Source organism: Dermacentor silvarum, chromosome 9, assembly GCF_013339745.2.
Source record: "Dermacentor silvarum isolate Dsil-2018 chromosome 9, BIME_Dsil_1.4, whole genome shotgun sequence".
Classification (NCBI taxonomy): domain Eukaryota; kingdom Metazoa; phylum Arthropoda; class Arachnida; order Ixodida; family Ixodidae; genus Dermacentor; species Dermacentor silvarum.
This window is the reverse complement of record NC_051162.1, coordinates 162,618,190-162,625,525: the sequence shown is the minus strand read 5'-3', so window position 1 is coordinate 162,625,525 and position 7,336 is coordinate 162,618,190.

Genomic DNA, 7,336 nt, shown 5'->3' with positions numbered 1-7,336 from the left:
ATTCGAGTTAGACGGCGCGCCGCGGAAAAAAAAAAGTGTAGCGGTAACAACGCCGAAAACCAAGAGCTGCTGCGCAACAGTGTTCGGCGGCGAGCTGCCTACCGCTCTCCGTCATGAATCGGAAGAGTCAGCGGGCAATTTCTCTTTCCGTGCTTCCGCCGCCTTCGTAACTACTGTCGAACAGCGCTTTTATGTTTATTCTGCTTCCTCGAATTCCGTTCTGCATTCTCGCTTCGCCCCCACGTATCGTGTGTTAACTCTTCCCTCGCCATTGCTGCCTTCCGCCCCCCCCCCCTCCACCTTTTTGACAAAAACAAACAAACAAAACAAAAACCAAAGCCCCTTTCTTAAAGACGGTGATTGAACGCGAAGCTTTCGCCCATGCAAACTCAGAGTCCAAAGCCAACAACCCTGCAACGAACCCACCAAATGCTGAGCGACCGATGCGATACAAATGTGATTTTATTGCTGGCTTATGATTGTATTTTTGAACGTTGCAGTAGAATGGCGACACATTTCGTCAAGTCGCATAGCCTTTATTTTAGATCATGTAGCCGTTTATGACCCGCACACACTCACACTTTGACGGAATGCATGCTGTTGCCGATACACGGGATCGGCCTTACGGGCACGATCGCGCTCGCGCTTACGTTCACGTGCGGCAGCCTCTTCTGCCGTGCGCTGCACCCACGACCTACCCATGGCGACGGCCGGGAATGCATTGCGTGACGCGCGTAGTGCAATGCAAATATATTCCGTTCCTCTGGGTCGCGTGGCGTTGCAGTTGCCATTGTTGTTATCGGTACAACTACGAATGTAAACTGTAGCGTTCTATACAATTGTGTGCGCAGATGCGCAGATTCTTGTATTGTGAGCGCAGATACGCAGGTAGTTCCATTGTGTAAGTTGGCGTTCCTGCAGTGCGTTTTCGGCGCTCACAGACGAATCAGTGAGACATAGAAAGCTTCGCCTTAAAAATTATCCACCACTGCGCCACCACCCTGCGGATACTAGTTTTTCTTATGCAGCACGCCTCTTCATCGTGAGCACCATAAGAAATTTACTGTATTCCTTGGTGAAGCAAAATATGAAGCAGTATATACCACGTGTGCATGGGACACGGGGAAGCCGGAACCTCAGCTTAGTTTCTTACCACTGATACCGCGTGGTCTGCTTTATGCAGACGCACCCTGTTTGGTTACCGTATTTGCTCGTGTAATGTGCTTTTTTTTTTCTTTTTCAAATTTTTACGGGTCGTGCCTTGCACGAGTCAGCCGTAAGGTTACGCACTTATGGGACATGCACAAACTGAAACCTAGTTTCCCGTTATCTTTTTTTTTTTTACAGTATGAACATGTTTCCAACGGATTCAATCATGTTCCTACATTTTTCAGACCAATCACATTCCGTATTGGATGCAGCACTCTTGCATTCCAGTCAATTTTTGCGGTTCTTACACGAATGCGTGCTTTAACTAGTAATGTTGATTATGAGCAAGTTTACTAAACGCAGTGCAGTGAGATGAATCGCTTGTGAATGTAGCCAACTGTAAAGGAAAAGCGTAAGTGCACTTTTTATTTTAAGAAGCTCGGGGATGAGCTTTATTAAGATGAAAGCAAAATATTGGTATTCATCTGACTGTAGCCCGAATCTACAAAGGAAACGCATACAGATGTCTCCGAAGGAACAGTACGCAATTGAATACGTCGTCCTTTTCAGCCAACGCATTTCATGGGGGGTCATTGTTCCATCCGAGCTAATCAGGATGGATGCTGGCGGATCGCAAATGCAGGCCGCATGAGTCGGCAACGCGAAGCACAGGGACACAGAATATCACAAATCAGGGGCCGAATCCCAAAATCTGTTTCATTGTAAGTGATGTTTTATATTGGTTGACCACAGTCCCTATAGTAATATTGTATTACCAGCTTCGGGATTGGCTGGATTTTTTTTTTTGTTGTTATGAATTATATCGTAAAACATTTTTTTTTCTAATTCAGGTCCAGTTCACCAGAATCCCGCAAGGTTGAGAAAAATTAATAAAATAAATATTGTCACCCATCTAACTGCAGCTCTGAGTTACGAAGAAAACGCATAAGAAATTCTCAAAATTATTGGATCTATGTTTCACGAATGTTTCCAGGAAGGTGAGAACTCCGGAGTCCAGTCCTCTGAACACCATCTTGCGAACATTACTTATGTCGTGAAAAAGGATTCCATCTTTTGCGGAACAAAACACGACAGAAATTACAGTCGCGGCAAGTTTCTCATTCATCGAGATTCAGCCATATCTGATTTCCAAAGCCGAGTCACATGGCCTACCTCATAACTTCATGCATAATTTCGTCGGCGTGCATGACACAATCATACTTTTTCTTTAGAGTGAAAGGCCTCCTGTACTGAAGGACTGGCGAGTCCACCTAGTACTGCTTGTCGCTAGTACCTAGTTCGATGTTTATTAAAATGCTCTACTTATATATGATTTTCTAGCTTTCACAGGTTCAGCAAAAATGTCGGTCCACGCGAATTGGAAAAGATCGCTCTTCATTATGTATATCGTGTATTGACGAAGGCCTACCGTTTTTGAGATGACCACAGTAAGCTTGGCTTGGTTTCACTCTTATAGGCGAAGCTTAAGCATCCTCCAATTTTGTTTTAATGTTTATTTGCGGAGCTCTCACAAGCCCATGTGTTGCTTCCGTATTTAAATGTACATAGAACAGTTAATCATCCAGTAAATCAACCAAGCAAAATTTGCATTCACCTGAATGCTCCATGAATTACACAGGTGCCAGATTGCAATTTCACGTGCATGTACAAATTAAGAATGGATATAGTGCGAGATTGTGGAAAAAAATTACATGCGAAACTCCATCAAATAGAGGGCAAACAACATGGTCGTTCCCCGGACAGATATTCTGGAAGACGCATCAAAGTTCTCGGCAACATCATAACTTGACCATGAGTGAGATATTGCGCCCTCTCATCCTAAGCAGTGGAGAACAGGTCGATTTAAGCCTGTTTCTAGGCATAAGTGAAATAGCATCTGGCGTGGCATACTGTCCAGTTACACAGCGTTGCTTTGTAATACACTGTGGAATACAGTATATGTCCAAGAAAGGCCCTCCTTAAAAGCACACAAGAGGTGGATAAAGACATGTAGTGGTAAGTTACGCTTATTGCTGCAATAGAGAAATAGCGGCCGTTCGAGGTACAGGGTGTTCATTAAGCCAGGAAAAAAATAAAAAGGATAAGGAAAGGATAGACAGATGGCAAAGCGACGATTTAGTGTCCTGTATAAGGGCGCCATGACTTCAAGGAATTTAACGATATCTCCTCGCATGTTATCTAACTGTAAAGCACAACAGAGGATTGTAAGAGAACAAAACACTAAACCTGCGAACTTTCTCAAAATTTTTGGCCCCCGAACTATCTAAATGCAAAGAAGAAACAAAAAAACGAAGAAAAAAAAAACATTAAAATTTGAGACGCAACATTAACGTATCGGCGCTCAAGGTTCTTGGGGTAAATTCAACCAAGAGAAGTTTGCGACAATTTCTGCAGTAATATTTGCCTATTTCCTAGCGAAATGAATGCAAATTTTTGTTTCACCTTTCATGTAATCGGTTAAAAGAATATGTTACCAGTGGAGACTCATTTACCGCTGGCATTTAGTACGTCTTTCCAACTGTCCCTGCTGGGTTGCAAAGCCTACGCTATAACACAGCACCTGGTAATTCCCAGGCCCTCCTGGCTACCCGCCAATTTGTTTACCCTCAACTTACCCCTGGGAGACTACACTGGCAAGCTCAGGTCCGCAGGAACAGCGATGGCGGATTCAGCAGGCACGCGGAGGGGTTTGCGCCATTTGGGACATGAGTTAGGAGCTCCACCTTACGGAGAATACATCCCATCATCATCATCATCATCATCATCAGCTTATTTTTATGATGATGATGATGATGATGACAGGACATTCTTTGCAGGGTCCAGCTCCCAGTTCATGGCCCCAGTGGCACAGGCCACTCCGCGTGCCTGCTGACTATGTCCCAACCTATTACAAATAAAAGTTTATCTCTCGGTCTCTGTAATAAATATTGTGAATATGTAATTCGCGGCTAGCCTGCGTTTGTGATTCGTAAAGGTGATTAGGCGTGAAATTGCAAAGACAACGTCGATTTCAAAGCGTACAAGGACAAGCGTCCCCGAAGATTGTATCAACATGTGGTGAGGACTACTACTCTTCCGCATACATGTTCAATTGCTTTTACAACGCGCACGCTAGGGAAACGCTGCTCTGGAGGGCAAGATGCGTAAAACATGGTCACAAAATGTGTGGAGATGAAGCAGATAAGGTAGTCATGTAATGAGAGTGTGTAAATAAAAGGTATGAAACATAACCGCGCAATGCTGTGAACGGAGTTGATATTCTGTGCTCACATAAAAAAAAAAAGCTTGAATTGTGAAACAACCAAACGAATAAACAGACAATGAATCCAGAGAAAGCTAAGGGGATAATATTTCTTTTGTTTATTAGAAATGTACATATCACGAGGTAAAAGGAAAAATGAATGTGGCGGCAAAGATAACTTGTGACAGGTGGGAGCCTAATCCACATTTTCCGCATTACACGTTCGGCGCTCTACCACCTGTTAATGATATGGTATTATTAACGCGACAGCGTTAAGGGCCCCGTGTCGTAGGAAATCCGGGGTCGGCGTCGGCGGCGTTGTCCGGCCAAGAAAATCCTCCCGAACCACGCCGAACACGCAGGCCCTCCGCGGGGCGCAGAGGCGCTGGTGAACTAATTGAATTAGGGAGCCTACATTCAAGCGCTGTTTAAGACGGCGTGGCGTTGCAAGTAGGCTCCCTAAATCGAATTCTCTCAAAGTAAAATGCGTCAGCAAAAGCGTAAAGTACGACTCAACCACAACCTAATGGCATCATAGCGTCGGGTTCTAATTTGCATATACGAGAAAACTTAATTCTGTTGCGGTGGAAACTCGAACCCAAACCGCTTTCCCAGCATTTCTACCATTCATACAGCGGCGCGCCTAAGTCGGTTGTCCTTGCAAAACGCCACCCAGATGGCGATCGCCTCCTCGACAGCGGCGCTGCCGGAAGAAGGTGCAGAGAGAAGAAAGCTGCAGTTCCCGGGAAGCCTGACAAACAGTCGGGGATCTTTGAATGCTCTCGTATTCCACTCTTATAGGCGAAGCTTAAGCGCTCTCCAAATTTTGTGCCTGCTTCAGCTGTTTTGAGCTTGCCTATCTATCTATCTATCTATCTATCTATCTATCTATCTATCTATCTATCTATCTATCTATCTATATATCTATCTATCTATCTATCTATCTATCTATCTATCTATCTATCTATCTATCTATCTATCTATCTATCTATCTTGTGGGAACGCTCACGTGAAAAGCGCTGGCTATGGAGGTAGGAATGGCGCGGGTGAATACTTGCACCCGTTGTGCCGACGACCAAATACACCGCCCACCGCCGACTCGTCGCTTCTCGTTTTGTGCCTTGTGGTGTGCTTGCTGTGACGACATGGCGGAGTGAGCGAGTGATTTTGCAACGCGGAGCAGTGGTGTGTGTGTGCGTTCGTTGTTGTGTGTCTTTTGTTGTGTTCGTGGCCATGCTCAGAGAGCGCGTAGCGTCGTCACCCATGGCGACTTCGCATCTCTGGTTGTCCGTGCCGCCGGGTTCGAACGCCGTGTTGCCAGCCAGTGCCGTCAACGCCCTCGCAGAGGGACGGGCAGTGTGGGACCGCTGACGTGAATAGTGGATAGGAGCCAACCGTGGACAAAAAAAGAGGGCGGACGCGCGAGCAGTGGTGCGAAGAACGCGCGAGCTGCGGCTGGGTGCCCTTAGGCGTGGCCGGCCAGGACTGGAGCTGTGGCCGTGCACCGCGGGACCGAGGCGTTTTTCGACAATATATATATATATATATATATATATATATATATATTTTCCCTGCTATCACTACCTGTCCATAGGTAAGCTACTCCCAGCCACGTCTTTTTACCTTGCCATGTATATAAAGAGATATATATAAAGATATATATATATATATATATATATATATATATATATGTTAGGCCGGTCCTCCGGCCGTAACGTCAGTCAGTAAATATGCCATAAACGGTCACCTTTGTTTCTTTTTTGAATATATATATATATATATATATAGGGAGAGAGAGAGAGAGCCTCTTACGCCGATCGAGTGGCCCAAGTTGTCTAAAAGCTTGGGTCAATAAGTATATAGTCGTGCTCGTGTTGTCGTTTGCGCCATTGGCGTCCTTCTCCCCGCATCGTCATCATTGTCAGTCGTTGTCAGGCTGTCCAATTACCATCGTTATCACCACAGTTAGATAATCCCATTGTCGTCATGCCTTCGTCGTCCTACAACCTCCGTCGTTCAATAGACATCACTTCTTCTTAGTAATTCTGCCGTAATTATGCTATCGACATTGTATGATGATTGTGCCAGCGTTATTATTGCATCATCGGCATGACGCCCTGTTTTTCAAGTATGCGCGTTGTGGACTCCAGGAGATATCGTGATCGATGATCGCGACTAGGAAGCGATGGATGTTACAATAGGAGATGACATGGCAGTTACTCGACATAGTACACAGGATCACAAGCTTGCAGATAAGTGCTACTGTGCTTATTTTCCCGTTGAAACACTCATGCTTGGTGCCCTCAGGTAGACGTTTCAGTTTGGGCTCCTGATGTAACTTGGTTTCTAATACGTTGAACTTCAACTACGCGCAACAAAAAAACGTAGTTCGACATCACATGATGATGCGGGCAGGTAAACCAATATATTTGCTCTTTGATTTTCCTGTTTTAAAACCCATGCTTCTATAGAGGACAACATTTTATGAGCGGAAGATTACGAACAATCGACATCTCGTGGTTTGTTTGTGAGGCCTCACATGTTAGCAGCCTGTAGGTGTTTGAAGGTAAAGGCTTCGATCAGAAGAGCCCCACTTAAAACACACACAGAGAGAGAGAGAGAGAAAATGATTTAATGAAAGGCAGGGAGGTTAACCAGTACTGAGCCCGGTTGGCTACCCTACACTGGGGGAAGGAAAAAGGGGAGAGAGAGATTAAGAGAAGAATAGAAAGTCCACTCTTGATATGGCCGACGTAGCAACAGATCTCTGTTCTATCACTGATTATCAATCAGTCCGGGTCATAGACGGTCACTCAGTCCTGTAGTATTCAAAAATCGCAGCAGCGCTTTTGTGGCCTTTTGCAGCTGTGATATTCGAGGCCATGGTCCCAAGATCTTGCTCAAAGTGAACGGTCTTCTATCTAG